The 17,877-nt window shown below is 46.3% G+C and overlaps 1 protein-coding gene across 1 annotated transcript in view; it reads right to left on the reverse strand.

Moving 5' to 3' along the window:
* The window catches only part of pnp4a (purine nucleoside phosphorylase 4a), a 162,113-nt gene extending 147,819 nt beyond the window's left edge, over nucleotides 1-14,294 (reverse strand). Inside the window, exon 1 of the mRNA XM_072556245.1 lies at nucleotides 14,229-14,294. The gene's annotated coding sequence lies outside the window, so the exon portion shown is untranslated. The remainder of the gene's footprint in view (nucleotides 1-14,228) is intronic.
* Between the last annotated feature and the right edge of the window lie 3,583 nt (nucleotides 14,295-17,877).

Consider the following 17,877-nt stretch of genomic DNA (forward strand, 5'->3'; position numbering starts at 1 on the left):
AACATACAACAGTCCAACACAGCAATAGGCCCTTCGGCCCACCACATCTGTGCCAACCATGATGCCATTCTAAACTAATCCCAACTGCCTGCACATGGTCTGTATCCTTCTATGCTCACGTGTCTGCTTAAATATCTCTTCAACCTTGCAATCATGTCTGCTTCTATCACCTTCCCTGGTAATGTGTTCTGCCACCTACCATCCTCTGTGTAAAAATCTTGCATTACCAATCTTCTTTAAGCTTCCCCCCTCATCTTAAACCTATGTCCTTTGTATTTGATATTTCCACCCGAGGGAAAAGACTTCAACTATCCACCCTATCCATGCCTCTCATAATTTTTTGTACATCATTCAGTTCATCCCTCAGCCTCTAATATTCTAATGAAGACAATCCAAGTTTGCCCAACCTCTCCTTACAGCTAATACACTCCAATCCAGGCAGCATCTTGATAAAAATCTTTCGCACCCTGTCCAAACTCTCCACATTGTTCCTGTAATGTGATGACCCGAACTATACACAATACTCTAAATGTGGCTTAACTAAAGTTTAATAATGGCTGAAACATGACTTGCAAATATTTATACTCAATGCCCTGAATGATGAAGGCAAGCATGCCGCGCACCATCTGTACCACCTTACTCACTTCTGTTGGCACTTTCAGCGAGCTATGGACTTGCACGCCAAGATTCCCTCAGTAGGGGCAGGCAATAAGTGCAGCCTAAGTCACCCACAATCAGAGATGGTGGTGTAATGGTAATGTCACTGGACTAGCACCCCAGAAACCCAGTCTGATGTCCTGGGGAGCATGGGTTCAAGCCTCATGCTCCCACACATCAGTTGCTGGAATTTCAATTCAGTTAATGAAACATGGTTGAGATTAGAGTGGTGCTGGAAAAGCACAGCATCCGAGGAGCAGTAATATTGACATTTCGGGCGAAAGCCCTTCATCAGGAATACAGCTGTATTCCTGAAACGTTTTGCCCGAAACGTCGATTTTACTGCTCCTCGGATGCTGCCGGAACTGCTGTGCTTTTCCAGCACCACTCTAATCTAGACTCTGGTTTCCAGCATCTGCAGTCATTGTTTTTACCTAGTCATGATCATGCCCAAATAGCATTGATTGTCTAGGTCTAGCTAACTAATGTTCTTTATGGAACTATACCTGCCATCTTTACTTGGTCATATGTATTACCCCTTGAGCAACAGCAATGTGATTGGCTCCTAACTGTCTCCTGGGAATAGTTTATCAAAACAATCAGATTGAGGGCAGTTAGGGATGGGGGGTCACGGTCCTCTGAGAAAAGATGCTTCACCTTGTTACCGTCCAATCCCAGGAGCTCCCCCCTCCCATAATCATAAAATAAAAAGGTTCACTCAACTTGCAGAGGTTGATGAAATCATGACAGGTATGGATAGGGGGAACAGGCCTTTTTCCTAAGCTGGGGGAGTCCAAAACTAGAGGGCATAGGTTTAAGGGGAGAAAGGAAAGATTTAAAAATGGCCTGAGAGTGAACTTCTTAACACAAAGGGTGGTGCATGTACGGAATGAGCTGCCAGTGGAAGTGGTGGGGGCTGGTACAATTACAACATTTAATATACTCGAGTCTCCCTGCTTCTGAGCACTCTTTAGAATGTACTGTCTGTCCAATTGCTTTGTACCAAAGTGGATCATCTCACACTTCACACTGAACTTCACCTGCTACTTAGCTTCCTCCTACACCAATGTGCCCATGCCCTTTTGAAGTTCTACATAGGTCTCCTCACAGTTCACCAAGATCCTAAATTTTGTGCCATCTGCAAACTTTGAAACTGTCCCTGCATTTCCAGATCATTAATGGAAAAACAAGGGTCCCAATACAGACTCCTGAGGAACTACACTGCCTACCTTCTCCCAACCTGATTACTCACTGCTTCCTATCACTCAGCCAATTTTGTATCCATATTGCTACTATCTCTTTAATTCCATAAGCAATCATTTTAGCGAGTCTTGAGAAAATTTGTAGCTCAGGTTGAGGTTTTGAGCTGGAAAAACTAGCCACCAGGATACCTGAACATCAACTAGTCACAAAAAGACATGACCCTCTCTCACTAGTATCCTCATATACAGATGAGGAAGGACACCACTTCAACTGGGACAACACATCCATCCGAGGACAAGCCAAACAAAGACACACATGAGAATTCCTAGAAGCACGGCCTTCCAATGGGAACTCTATCAATAACACATCGAGTTAGACCCCATCTACCACCCTCTGAGAAAAGGAACAGAAAGTGACTACACCACAGGAAATAACATCACCCCAGGAAATGACATCACCAACTCAAAGAAACCCAAACATATAAATAGAAAGCAGGAATTTTCAGCATTGCTTCACCTGAGGCCCACTGAAGATGTTACCTAGTAGGGTAACGAAACATCTGGAAATAAACCTTCCAGCTCAGCAAGCAAACCTACATCCAGAGCAATAACTTTCTCACAAGTCTGTTGACTATTGAACACCCTCTGGTTGTCCATCAACAGATATCTCCTCATCAATTCTCTCTGCTACCTCCTCCAAATCAATCCACATTTTACTAAGAGACTGTTCATTGTATCTGAAATAATGATTTCCAGAGGTTTCCCCTCCAACAAAATTAAATTGACTGGTTCAGTAATTGCTGAATTGATCTTTCCTACCTTTTGTTTGAATGAGGTCAGAATGTTTGAATTCTCTAGTCCTCCAGTGTAACTCTGGAATCCAAAGAAGATTGAAAGATAATTGCCAGTGTCTCTGCAATCTCCACCCTTGCTTCCTTCAAAATCTTGGGATGCATTTCATCTGGCCCTTGTAGCTTTACCAGGTGTAGTACCAGCACCAACCATCACTCCAGGTGGCACTGGTGCCATTTGGGAATTTCCAGCCTCCAGTTATATGGCAACTCTCAGTGGGTGGGAGCTCTGATGCCAGGAATACCCTCGATCCTGGCCATACAAAACCTGAAGTGCATTCAATTCCATTGGTGACACCCCTAAAGAGCTGTCAGTGATGTGTGAGACTCTTGACAGCCTAACAATCCCCTGGCCTCCACTTCCTATGCCCCCACTCTACTGATGGTAAAGACTCTCATCCTGTGCACTCTAAAAAGGTCATAGCCATCGTATCCATTACGTATGGCTGCGGTCATCACTCAAGGTGGGACTTGAACCCAGACCTTCCAGTTCAGAAATGGGGGGTACTAACACTCTGTGATAAGACCATTAGTTCCATTGTACCTGGAATTCCCAGGTGAATCCCCATCTAAGTATTACCCAGATACGAGTCTGCTGAAATCTGCGATCAGACAAGAGTGAGCATTTGCAAACTAATATATGGCCATAGAGACCCTGTACACAGCCCCCTCATAATTGTGAACACCTCTATTCAATCTTCATTTAACCTTTAGTGCTCAAAGGACAACAATTCTTTCTATGTAATGAGCCATGAATCTTGTTTGTCCCTCCTGTGTGTGAATGTAAAGGTGACTAACTGATGAATTGGAATCGCTAATACTTCCCAAGAAGAGGCCATGGAATGAAAGATGAGGGGATCTGCTCATTCCATCTTTCAGCGGGACAGGTACTAATTGGAAACTAATTGATCCTGAGATAATTATTTCTATTTAAAGCAGCTGTTTGCTTCACCATTAACTAATGAAGTAAGTATTGTGCTATCAAAGCTCTGACTCATGAATGTATATTTTTCATCAACCTGTTTGTGTCTGGAGCAGGTGGGTCTTAAAATCCAGACCTTCTGACCCAGAGGTAGTGACACTATCATTTCCTACTCACTAAGATACTGAAGTTGGCTTATTTTTCCAAATGCAATGTCCTTTCTCTGGTTTGTGCTTCATGCCATTTCATGTCATTAGCAGGATCAGCATTATCGGAGGTCGAAGTGCATCGAAGTGACAAGGAGAAAGTGCGGACTGCAGATGCTGGAGATCAGAGTTCAGAGTGTGGTGCAGGAGCGTCGACATTTCGGGCATAAGCCCTTCATCAGGAATGAGCCTGTAGTGACAAGAAGAAATAAGAGCTTAGGACAGCTGATGTTCACGAGTAAATGTAATGTTTCGTTGTTGAAGGAAATTCTTTGCTTTCAAACGTGAGGGTAAGACAGATGGTTTGTTTTTCTGTCGCACTCTGGCAGCTTATTGGATGGCCAGGCCTGGGACTGTCTGTGCCCCCTCGTATTCCGATGGCATTTATCTTTCAGCTTACCTCTGTTTCCAGAAATTGCCGGCTGCCAGTAACAGACTTGCATGAGCAGGATGCGATCCAATGGAGATTCATTCCTTACATTCAGATTCAATGACATTCTCAGGTTTGATATTTACCCAGGGATAAGTAAATTGCGTTGTGGTTTTAGGCGGTTGTGAGGATGTGAACAGAAAGCAAATCCTCCCTGAAGAAATAACCATAAAGGTTGGGAGCTGGGCCGTTGTGGGGAGTATGGGAATAAGGGGGCAGGGAGAGGTGGGGAAGGAAAAAGAAACAGTCAAAACAAATCAGTGAAACTAGGAAATGGTAGAAAAAAATGAAGAAGTACTGCTCTTCTCTCGGACAGGATTTTCGTTTGTCTCTCTCTCTCCCTCTATCCACTTTCACTGCTTTCCTTTTCCTTCTTAGTGTTAGACAGGGTATTTACTAAGACTCGCTTTCACAGCCATATTTCCTTCCTCAGCTTTGACGAAGGGTCAATTAGACTCGAAACGTCCGCTCTTTTCTCTCCTTACAGATGCTGCCAGACCTGCTGAGATTTTCCAGCATTTTCTCTTTTGGTAGGAAATGGTAGTGCTGGGTTGTAGAGCAGTTCAATATTATGCTGCACAAGATGGGTTCAGGCTAGGAAGCTTCAGTTCTACCCTTTTACAGTTTTTATTGTTCTTAAAAACATTGCAATTCAGAACCGTAATATTGGCAAAATACCACAGATGCTGGGAATCTGAAACAAACACAGAGATGATGTGGCAGCACGGTGGCTCAAGTGGTTAGCACTGCTGCCTCAGAACGCCAGGGACTGGGGTTCAATTCCAGCCTCGGGCAACTCGTGTGGAGTTTGCACGTTCTTCCTGTCTGTGTGGGTTAGGTGAATTGGCTGTGCTAAATTGACAAGTGTTCAGGGATGTGTCGGATAGGTGTATTAGTCAGGGGGTAAATGTAGAGTAATATGATAGGGGAAATTGGTCTGGGTGAGTTCCTCTTCAGAGGGTCAGTGTGGACTTGTTGGGCCAAATGGCTTATTTCCACACTGTCGGGATTCTATGATAGCTCAGTGATTAGCACTGCTCCGTCACAGCAACAGGGAACCACGATCAATTCCAGCCTTGTGTGACTGTCAGTTTGCAGTTTGCACATTTGCCATGTGTCTATGTGGGTTTCCTCTGGGTGCTCCAGTTTCCTTCCACAGCCCATGCTATAGTGTCCAGGGATGTGCAGGTAAGGTAAATTCAGGGTTATAGGGTAGGCCTCTGGGTCTGGGTCTGGATGGGATGCCCTTTGAGTCCATACTGACCCTCCAATCAGCTGAATGACCTGCTTCCACACTGTAGGGAGTCTATGAATTGCTGGAGAAACTCAGTAGAAAGACTGAAAGAAAGTCAACATAACATTTTAAGTCTGGTATGACTGTTCATAACTCATGAAGGAGAATCATTCCTTCAGACTCAAAGCGTTACCTCGCTTTCTGTCTGTCTTTCTCTGCAGATGCTGCCAGACCTGCTGAGTTTCTCTGAGATTGAGTACCAAATATGAATGAGCACTGGGAAAATTCATCACTCCATCAGGCAATCTAGCAGGTGATGCAGAGACTCCCAGCTCAAAGGTTAGCAGTTAGAGCATAGTTTGTCCAAAAAAGATATGTTTAATCATTCCACTGCAACACACCTCTGAAGCAGGCAGGACTTGAGCCTAGACCGACTGGCCCTGAGGTAGCGACACTGCCACTAGCCCTAAAGCATTTTTCCATAGTTAATTTTAATCATTCTGCTCAGAGATGTTATTATATACCTTTAAAGGAAAGGTGGGAGCTGAACCTGGGCTCCTGGCTCAGAGATAGGGACACTACCAATGCATTTGGCTAGGTGACACCATGCCAGGAATTCAATCCTCATCCACAGAGCATCTGTTCCTGTAAATTATTAGACAGTGACATTACCATTACACCAGCTCAATAACAGCTGGAAATTGAATCGGATGGGCTGCATCAACGATGTGAACACTTTGCTGTGTTTGTGTTAGGGTTGCTATACTGGAGTAAAGAAGCTGTAGTTTTTAACAAAGCAGAACGGTTAAAAAAAACAAAGGACTCTTCGGAGATGTGTCATCACAGAATGCGAGTATGCTGATGCTGTGAATGCTGCGTATTCGCTGACCAAAACTCCTGGAGCTGGGAGTCAGTGTTTTGTTTGAGAAGACGTACTTTATATGTTTCTTGTCATGTGTGTCAGGAGTGAGGCCTCCTCTCTCTGTTTCCTGTCATTCCCAGTCTCTCACATCGACCTGTCTGTGTGTCTGGCTCCTTGTCAGGTTGTATGTGCCTGCATTTCCATCCCTATTTGTTTCTCCTGATTGAAGGGTTTTTCAGTCTCCGAGGGGAGGGGGAGTCTATCTTTAACGTGTGTGAGCCAGCTTCTTGGGTTCCTGTCACTGGGGTCGACATGCCTCTGGGATGTGTTACTGCCATTTAAGTTGCACCAGCAGCAATCTCTGTGGGACTCCATAACCGAAGGAGCTCTAATACTTTCAAACTGGCGCGTTTATTGTGAAAGTCTGTGGGGGTGGGAGTGAGTGGAGTTGGGGGTGGGGGTGGAGAAAGAGGGAGAAGATGGAGGTGGAGGGGGGAGAAGGAGAGGACAGTAAGTGGGAGCCAAAGAGGATTTCCAGTACGATACCCTTTAACTGCATCAATATTAGTCACAGGAAATAGCAGGGTTCTTGTGATGCAATGGTAATGTCCCTACCCCTGAGCCAGGAAGTCTGTGTTCAAGTCCTAGCTGCTCCAAAGCTACGCAATCATATCTCGGAGCAGCGTGATTTGGGAAAATATTTTCGCAGAAAACAGCAGGAGGCCATTCAGCCCTGTGACCCTGCTTTGCCTTTCTATAGGATTAGAGGTGATCATCTAACTCAGTATCCTGTTCCTGCTTCCTCCCCATAAAACAAACCTGCATTCACTGGTCCCTTATCAAATCTGTATGTTGCATTCTTGAAAGATTCCAGTAGATTTCTCAAGTGGCACGGTGGCTAGCACTGCTGCCTCATAGTACTAGAGACCCGGGTTCAATTCCAGCCTCAGGCAACTGTCTGTGTTTGCACATTCTCTCTGTGTCTGTGTGGGTTTCCTCCCACAGTCCAAAAAAATGTGCAGGTTAGGTGAATTGACCATGCTAAATTGCCCGTAGTGTTAGGTGCAGGGGTAAATGTAAGCGAATGGGTCTGGGTAGGTTGTGCTTTGGCGGGTCGGTGTGGACTTGTTGGACCAAAAGGCCTGTTTCCACGCTGTAAGTAATCTAATCTAAATCTGTTTGAATTATTTTCTATTTGTAAATCCATGCTGACTCTATCCAGTGCTGTCTCTGTTTTCTATGTGTCTGCTATTAAATCGTTTATAATGGACTATCGATCAGACTCCCCCCTCAGCCTTCTCTGTTCTGAGGAATACAACTCCGGCTACCTATACTCCCTTCAGAGCTGAGTTGCTTCACTGGGGTGGTACAGTAGTTAGCAGTACGGCCTCACAGTGCTTAGGGGCCCAGGTTCAATTCTAGATGGGGGGGTAATTGTCTGTGGTGCCACTAAACACAGTCTCTGTGGGTTTCTTCTAGCTGCTACAGTTTCCTCCCACAGTCCAAAGACGTGCAGGTTAGGGTGGATTAGCAAATGTGGGGTTGCTGGGTTAGGGAGGAGTGCTCTGTGGAGGTTTGGTGCAGACTTGATGGAATAAATGGTTTGTTTTTACACTATCGGGATTATTTGCACGTCTCGATGAATCTCTTCTGCATCCTGTCTAGAACAATCACATCTTATAGTGCACAGGCAGTACTCCAGCTGTGACCTAACTAATGTTACATACAGCTCCACTGTATTCTCCTTGCTCTTGTATTCAATAACATGATGAATAAAGTCAAATATACTATTTGCCACCTTATCTGCTTGTCCTGCTGCCTTCGAGGATCTGTAGACTCACACACCAAGGTCTCTCCAAGGCCCTACCGTTCAACGTGTACTCCCTTGCCTTTTTAATGCTCCCAAAACACATCAGCGCACACACTTTTTAAGATTAAATTTGCCACCATTCAGCCCATCTATATCATCCTGTGGTTTAGGGTATTCCTCCCCACTATTTGCTACCAATGTTTATGTCATGTGAAAATTTACTGATCATTCATTCTCCCTACATTTATCACCAGATCACTAATGGGCACAACAAACAGCAAGGGACCCAGCACCAAACCCTGTGAGTGCAGGTTTTTGATCACAAAGTCACCCTTTGACCATCCTGCTTCCAAGTCAGTTTTGGGTCCAATTTGCCATAATGGATACCATGGGCTCAACTCCACTTTGCTGTTTGCCTTCATAACTCTTGGCCCCCATCTGTATCAAAACTCTAACTCGGCTTTGAATGGATTCAATGGTGTAGCCTCCACTGTTTTCTGAGGCAAAGAATTCAGAGGGCACAACCCTCTGACAGCAAACATTTTTTTCTCAACTCCATCTTCAACGGGGCACATCTATGCCAAAATACTGTCCTATCCTTCTAGTTCCTCCTCCAAGAAAAACATCCTCTTGATATCCACCATTTCCAGTCCTCTCAGGATCTAATATTCTTCAATAAAATTGTTTCTCATTCTTATAAATTCCAATGAGGTCTAGTGGAAATCTGGGATCTATAAAAGACCCAAATTGGAAATGTAAATGGATCTCCGAGGATTAGGGACTGGAGGATCCTTTATCTTAGGTGTTGATATTGTCTTGTTAGTTTTATAGAATGACAAATTATACGTTAAAGTGATGGCAAAATTATATTTCTTGCCTTAGGGTCTGTGCTCCTTAAGTCTCTTGTAGGTTGAAGCTTGCAATCAAAGATGGAGCAGATGGCATGATAGTCATTATGTGGCAAAGGCAAATATGTGACCCCCATTTTGGGCTCAGTGTTGAATGTTGGACCACTGCTCTGTTGGGAGGCACCATATGTGCTCAATGAACTTTGTTCTTCCTTTAATGGAGGGTTGAGGTACCATTTCAGCCAGGCTTTGCTTGCACACATCTCACTCTAACTCTCTGCCAAATAATTCCAAGGTCCCAAGGCTTCTTCAAATTCTAACCCTTGTTTTCAGATTCCTCTCCTTGGCTTCACCCCTCCCTCTTTCTGTCATGTCCTCCAGCCCATGAGCTTTGAGATATCTACACTCATCTAACTGTGGCCTCTTGAGCATCACCTGATTTGTAATAACACCACCGATGGCAGCTGTATCTCCTGTTGACCGCATGCAATTCCCTTCCTAAACATCCTGATCTTTCCTTGTTCAAGACAGTCCTTCATGTTGCTTCATAGCAATCTCTGAGGTGCCCTATCGGGACTTGCACAGCGCTCCGTAAATGCAAAGTTGCTGATGCAGTTCAACATTCGGGGTGGACCTGTGTAACAACTTGTCATGGAATTCATTAACACCAATTTGCTCGTCAATATGTTTCAGTGTAAGGGTGTCGAAGACGACATATGCAAATGTGAGAATCTGACAGGATGCCATGTCAGGGGTGTGACGTACAGAAGAGTCTCTGACATGAGAACACTCTGAAGCTGGTGTGAGCACGCTCTGCAGCCAGATCACTCATCATTAGCTGTCTGTAGTAAGATTATTAATAATTCAGTCATCATAGAGATTCATTAACTCATTTATGCAGGCTGTTAAGATTCAGGTTTTTATACTGAGTAACGGCTGTGATGTAATCCACACATTACAGGAGTTTCCTTGTAGATGTTTTAACCTGCTATTTATCTGCTGGTTGGTATATGTACCATTTGTTTTTCAGGGATGGTCGTGCCAGTTGATTGCAAATGTCTGTCTCATGGCCAGGCGATGCATGCCATGATGGCACCACGTTACTCAACCAATCTGTTCCATCCATCTGTGTGAAAGACCAATCCTATCGTCTCTGGCTTAACCATCTCACAAAGCAGTAACTTCAAAGCAGCCACAACCATTTGTTTGTATTTTGCTCCAATCACTGAGGCCATTGAAGTGCCCATCACCAGGGGAGTCCAGGTGTGGTTCTGGCAGAGAAGGTCAGGGGTCATTGAACCTTCTGAAAGGTTTTGGTAGAGAGAGTAAGGAGATACGCAGTTGGATTGTGTGCCCTCCTCCTTGGCATTTGGTGGGTGGGGAAGCCCTCTGCTCCCCCCACGCCGATAAAGCCTGCAGCAAGAAGATCCTGCTTTCATCTGAGGCCCTTGACTGGGCAATAATTGTCTACTTGAGGGCATCTTCTCACTGTCATTGGGAGGGGCCCAACAGCGAGTGGAGGCCTCAGAATGTAGGGAGCACACCCATCAAACCCTGATCAAGGGGAGGGGGAGGAGGGTTGGAAATAGTGGGGTTGAGGGGATTAAGGCTTGTGGATGTTGGGGATGGGAGGGGTGGGGGTGAGGGTGGGGTTGGGTGAGGTTGGGGAGGTAAGGGTGGCGGAAGTTGGATGTGGGCATGAAGGGCGGGTGAGGGTGGGAGTGGGGTGGGGTGATGGTGAGAGCGAGAAACAGTGAAGGTAGGGTGGGAATTGGGGATTGATGGTGGCAGAGGTTGGGGTGGGTAAGCATGAGGAGGCTCAAGGTGAGAGTAGGTTGGGGTGATGGTGAGGGTGAGTTAGTGGGGGATGGGGATAGGGAAAAGAGCAGGGAAGGTTGGAGTTGGGGTGAGGGTGATGTTATGTTTAGGGAGCGGGGTGGGGTAATGGGGATGGTGGGGGGAGGATGGTGATGGGGTGGGGTGAAGGGGCATTGGGGTTAGTTGTGAGGGGGCATGATGTGGGGGTGGGGTGAGAGTCGATGGTTGGACATAGGGTGGGCAGGGATGGGAGTGAGTGGTGGGGGTAAGGGGTGAGGTGGGAGTGGGGTAGAGTCCCTTGTTTAAAGGCATTCAGAACATGTTTGAGAAAGCCCAACATTGGGAAGGAATGGACTACTGAGAGGCACACTCCTGCCTTTGGTGCTTACAATACCAAGTCTGCCTTTCCCCACTGCAGACCCCCATCCTGCTGTCCCTTCTCGGCCATCGTTCTCCTGTGGTTGCCTGTCATACCAGCTGTAGCCACTGCTTTCCTTGTGGCGCTGCAGGAGAGTGGCTGGCCTCCGATTGGTGGGCAGGAATTGTGGGTAGGATTGCCAACGCCCTCTGAGGTCCTTGAGTCTAAGGGCAGGAGCTCCCCTGGACTGTGAGCCATGTTGAAACTAAAACAGAAAGTGCTGGAGAAACTCAGCAGGTCCAGCAACATCCGTGGAGAGGGGAACAGAGTTAACATTTCGAATCCAATCCTTCGGAACAGGAAACGTGGTGGGTCTGCCTGTAAAATGATGACATGAGGGTTCTTGCTGGATTCCCAGACCCCTGTTCCCTCCATGAGAGCCCACCTGCTGCTTTCACACCTGACAGGTTTCAAACCAAAGTACATGATTTTCAGTTAATTGGCAAAAGGAGTGTGAGATGAATTTAGTTGTTATGATCAGAAAGGGCAGTGGAAATAAATTCCATAGGAACTATCGAAAAGGAAATTGAATAAATACTTGAACTGCGAAATTTTCAGAGCGACGTAGGGAAACTAGGCCACGGCAGAACTAAATAGATAGTAAATCCAACGAGGTGCAAGGGCTGAATGACCTTCATCTGTGCTGAAAGGTTTGTTGACTATAAAGCTGGTTTTGATTTGGAGGTTTGTCCTCACTTACATGCGAACTGTGTGCATGGTGGGGTTTGGGATGTGGTCCTGCCATCCCCTTTCCCCTGTACATTTACTGTTTCTTGCAAACTGCTGCTTATTGTTGACTGTTTGTATTTTGTACAGTTTGGTTAAATAAAGCTGGTTTTGAGGTGCACGGCTTGTCACTGACCACGCGGGTGTTTTTTCTTCTTCCTGACGGGAGAATATGAATAACATGTTTTGCACTCAATGTTTCTTCACTGTGTCCTACACCTGCACACACTCATGACATGAGTGCTGGGGAGGAACTAGCTCTGTCATTGTTTGGTGGTAGTTGTGGGGTTTACACAAAAAAAAATAAAGCCGGTTCTGAAGGGTATTGGTACAAAACATCACGGGAGCATTTGGGAAACCTCCTGATACAAACCATGATGTGTTCCACACTGACATAATGGCCTGTTGACCTTTACGGATCACAAATGGCCCCCATTCTCATGTCACGTTTCGCATCAGACATTTACAGGATCAAGTCCCACTCCAGAGAGATGAAGATAAAGGTTTGGTTGATTACTGTCTGGATGCCTAGGTCAGTGTAACTCCACAAAACTCAAGAAACTCAGCATTCACTCAGAACAAAGTGTTGAGTTTGATCGGTGCTCCATTTACCACCTTCATTGTTCACACCATCCAGCATCGATGCCTAATAGTAATGGTGAGTACCAACTATAAGATGCACTGCAACATCTCACCAAGGCTCCTTTCACAGCACCTTCAAAACCCACAGCCTCTGCCAACTAGACAGATAAGGACAACAGATGCATGGGAACACCACTGCCTACAAGCTCCCCTTCCGGCCACACCAGACACCATCCTGACCTGGAACTCTATTGCCATTCCCTCACTGTTGCTGACACCTAACCACGACTTTCGCCAGACAATTAGGGACGGGCAATTAATGCTGGGCTAACCACCGATGCCCATATCCCATGACTGAATAAATAAGAGAAATAGCTGCAGAGAGTGCTGGAGAAACTCAGCAGGTCTGGCAGCATCTGTGTAGAGAGAAACAGTTAATATTTTGAGTCTAGCCTGACTCTTTGAAGAGGAGTTTTACTGGATGTGGAACGTGAACTCTGTTTCTCTCTCCACAGGTGCTGCCAGACCTGCTGAGTTTCTCCAGTGTTCCCTGGGCTTGTTTCCAGATTTCCAGCACCTGGAGTATTTTGCCTTTTATGTTTCAAACAGAGGGTGGTGTGTGTATGGAATGAGCTGCCAGAGGAAGTGGTGGAGGCTGACTCTATGACTCTATTTAAAAGGCATCTGAATGGGTATTTGGGCCAAGTGGTGGCAAATGGGATTAGATTAGTTTAGGATACCTGGTCAGCATAGCCGAGTTGGTCCAAAGGGTGTGTTTCTGTGTTGTATGACTCTATAAGAGAAATATCTAGGCCTTCACTGTCACATCGTGACTGAGGGTCTGTCACACAATTGGAGGTGTCATCTTTTTAGCTGAGGTGTTAAACTGGGAGGCTGTCAGCTGTCAGATGGATTCAACGATATCACTGCATTGTTCTAAAGGAAAGATAAGTGTATCTTTGAGGTGTGGGGGAAATGGTCTCCTGCGTATCCTGGCCAACATTTATGCCTTGAACATGAGCACAATTAAAGCTGATTATCTGGTCATTGCCACATTGTGGCCTATGACATCTTGCTGTGCACACAGTGACTGTGACACTGACTACAGCCCCACAATACACTGACTGTCAGGAGCCTTGAGGCACTGGTGAGGACTTGAAAGGTGCTGAATAAATGTGAGATCGATCTTGCTTTGTCATGCAGATACACTGGTAACCAAGTAACGAGGCAATTCTAACGTACAAGAGGAACAAATAATGTCGGCGACATTTAACATCAGACAGCTGACACCCGCAAGAGGCAACCGAGGTTGCTAACCTGAATCTCTCCGCTGGGAAAGGAGGGAATGTTCAGAGGAACAATCCCCTTCCCTCACACTGCCTCCCCTCATTTATCCCCCACACACCACCTCCCCTCATCTCCCCAGCCAGTCTCAGGCACTCAGGAGCTCAACAAGGGACTGGTATTCAGAAATGAAAGGGTTAAGGGCCTTGCTACATGTCAGAGCTAGACCCTGGTGGATGAGACCTGAAAAGGGAAAAAAAAGAGATTCTTATACGTGAAACAAAATGATTAAATTTTATGAGTTGACAGAAAGAAAGCATGCCAACAAAAGCGTGCAGAGGATTAGAATTCACTCGAATCTCGATTCACAAAACGTACCTCTTAACCACTTGAGTTGCTGCTTGAGTTGATCCTGATCATGGTAAATATATGCAAATTCCTGTTGGCATCAATGCTCATGGGATCTCCACAAAACAGCATAATTCATGAGGAGAAAATCATTGCTTGAGGGTTAATGAACAGCTTGTGATGGTCTCTAATTAACACATTAATCATCAGAGTAAAAGCCACCACAACTTTCTGTGCCTCAGCGAGAGAGAGTGCCATTGAAGTCATCAATCACTGGGATAAACGTCAAGGCAGCCTGCTCCTACGGGAACCGGCTCTGGCTGGAGCCTTTCCTACTCCACTCTGTAGAGACCGGACTCGCTTCTCAAGCTGCCAGATGCTCCAGTGGAGAAACATCCTGCTCACATATTGCCAGGGAAGACCTCAGCACAGTTCAGCGTCTGCCTGTGAAGTAAGCAAGGTTTCTCCTGCCCTGACTTTTGTACAGCCTGTCCCGGAACTGTTTCCATAGCCTGACCAAGCCGTGGCCAACTGCTCAAATCCAAGCAAGGTTTCAGTGTGGGATGTACAACACGGGGTGAGGCCATTCGGCCCAACTGGCTGATACTCCACTTGAGCCTTCGTCGCTTCATCTTACCCTCTCAGCATAGAATCATAGAATCCCTACAGTGTGGAAGCAGGCCGTTCAGCCCATTGAGTCCACACTGACCCTTCGAAGACCATCCCACCCAGACCTACCCCACTGCCATCTCCATTTAACCCTGCATTTCCCAGGGCTAAACCCCAACCTGCACACCCTGGTACACTCTGGACAACCCGGACAAGTATGCCACCACTGTCATGGACTTCATTGGCAAATGTGTGGAGGTCTGCATACCAAAGGAGTCAATCTGGGTGTTCCCTAACCATACACCTTGGATTAGCCAGGAAATCCACTCCGTACTGAATACCAGACGGATAACATTTAAGTTGGACAACCCAGACCAATCCAGGTAATCTGGGTCTGACCTCCACAAAGCCATCAGGAATACCAAGAGGCAGTACCAGACCAAGTTAGAGGCCCAGACATACCAGACAGACTCCTGCTGCCTACAGCGAAGCCTAAACAACATTACGGGATACAAAATGAAGCAGAGCAAGATCGCGGACTCAGACACATCCCTCCGTGATGTGCTCAATACTTGCTATGCTCAGTTTGAGCAGAGTGCGGTGCCGCCTGCTCCCATACCCCTCGGTCACTGCTGGAGACATCAGACCAGCCTTCGTGAAGTCAACCCAAGGAAAGCGACAGGCTTGGACGGTGATCCTGGCCGAGCACTCAGCTTCTGTGCAGACCAACTGGTGCAAGGATTCCCCAACATCTTCAACCTCTCCATCCGACAAGCTGAAGTCCCCATCTGTTTAAGAAGACCACCTCCATTCAGGTACCAAAGAAAGCACACACACCATGTCTTAAGTTCTACCGCCCAGTGACTCTGACCTCCATAACCATGAAATACTTCGAGAGGCTGGTCATGGCCCACATCAGCTCCAATCTCCCAGGCAGCCTCAATCCCCTACAATTTGCCGACTGATGCAACAGTTCCACAGCAGATGCCATACCCTGCCTCCATACTCATCCCTGGAACATCTGGACAACAAGGACATCTGGATATGTCAGGCTCCTACTCATCAACTACAGCTCCACCTTCAACACCATAATCCCCTCTGGACTGATCTCAAAACTCTATGACCTTGGTCTTGACTCTGCCCTCTGCAACTGGATCCTTAACTTCCTGACTCACAGACCGCAATCAGTGAAGATAGACAACAGCATCTCCTCCTCTATAACACGCAATACTGGAGCCCCCCAAGGATGCGTTCTCAGTCCCCTATTGTGCTCCTTGTATACCCACAACTGAGTTGCCAAATTCCGAATGAACACCCATCTCCAAGTTCAATGATGACACCACCATAGTGGGACAGATATCTAACAATGAGTCAAAATACAGAAGGGAAACAGGGCTTGGTGATGTGGGGCAATCAGAACAATCTCTCTCTCAACATCAGCAAAACAAAAGAACTGATCATTGGCTTCAGAAAGAAAGGAAGAGAACACGGTCCCACCTACATCAACGGAGCAGAGGTGGAGAGGGTAGAGAGCGTCAAGTTCCTCAGAGTGACAATAACCAACACCCTGCCCTGGACTTTCCACGTAGATGTGATGGTCAAGAAGGCACAACAATACCTCTTCTTCCTCAGGTGGCTCAGGAAATTCGTCATATCCATAAGCACCGTCACCAACTTCTACAGATGTATAATTGAAAGCATACAGTCCGGGTGTATAACAGCCTGGTGCAGCAACTGCTCTGCCCAGGACCGTAAGAAACTACAGAAGGTGGGGTGCACAGCCCAGAGCATCACGGAAGCCAACCTCCCATCCATGGACTCCATTTACACAGCTCGCTGTCACGGAAAGGCTGCCACCATCATCAAAGACCCATCATATCCTGGTAATGCTCTCCTACAAACTGTTCCATCAGGCAGAAGATACAGAAGCTTAAACACACGCACCAGCGGGTTCAGGAACAGCTTCTTCCCAGCTGTTATTAGACAGATGAATGGACACTCTAACCTCAAATAATGCTGATCGTGCCAACGCTGATCTCACCCAGTGCACGCCCTGTGTAATGTAACCTGTATGCTTCTGTCTAAGTCTTTTTACAACCTCTGAACTGTACCTCCTTGCTTAATATGACCTGTCTACACTGCTCATAAACAAAGCTTTTCACTGTACTTTGGTACACATGACAATAAATCAATTTAGCACAGCCAACCCACCTAACCTCCACATCTTTAGTCCATGGGAGGAAACCGGAATACATGGAGGAGACCCACACAAACAACGGGAGAATGTGCAAATTGAACCTATGTCCCTCATGTTAGCATGAGGCAGTGAGGCAGCACTGCTAGCTACTGTACCACCCCTCAAAGTGGCCTTTTAGAATCGTTGAAACATAGAACTTTACAGTACAGAAGGAGGCCATTTGACCCATCATATCTGTACTGACTCCTGAAAGAGCTACCCAACTAGTTCCATTCTCCAGCCATATCTCTGTGGCCCTCTCTCTTCATCACTCTTACTCCTTTCCCCCTCATGTCTAGCTTTCTGTGCCAGCCGGTGTTCTGTGAGTACCACACTCTGGGGGAGGAATTTCTAGGCTGAAGCCCCACTCCAGAAGTTAAGCTCAAATTTCAAGGCTGGTACTCTAGTGCAGACTAAGCACTGGACTCAAAACAGAGACTCCGTTCTTACCACTGCTGTTAGGCTGTAGTGTGGGAAAAAAAATAACAAGGAGATTTAGAAAAAAAAATTAAAAAATCTTTAAAAATCTATAATCAGGAGGGATGCACAAGCAACTACTACCATTGCTGCAGGTTGGGCCTCTCAAATCTTCGGGCCTGGTTCTACTGCTGCAGCCTGGGTCTTGCGCACAGCTAAACACTGTTGGTGGTGCCTGGGGGCCCACCCAGGCTTAAGGACTGCTGCCGCCTGGGTCTACTTAAGAAGAGAAAAAAAATGAACTCCATTCTTCTCTCCACAGATGCTGGGTAAAAGTGAGGACTGCAGATGCTGGAGATCAGAGTCTCGTGAAGGGCTTTTGCCCAAAACGTCAATTTTCCTGCTCCTCGGATGCTG

The sequence above is a fragment of the Chiloscyllium punctatum genome, chromosome 37 (assembly GCF_047496795.1).
Source record: "Chiloscyllium punctatum isolate Juve2018m chromosome 37, sChiPun1.3, whole genome shotgun sequence".
In the NCBI taxonomy this organism is placed as follows: domain Eukaryota; kingdom Metazoa; phylum Chordata; class Chondrichthyes; order Orectolobiformes; family Hemiscylliidae; genus Chiloscyllium; species Chiloscyllium punctatum.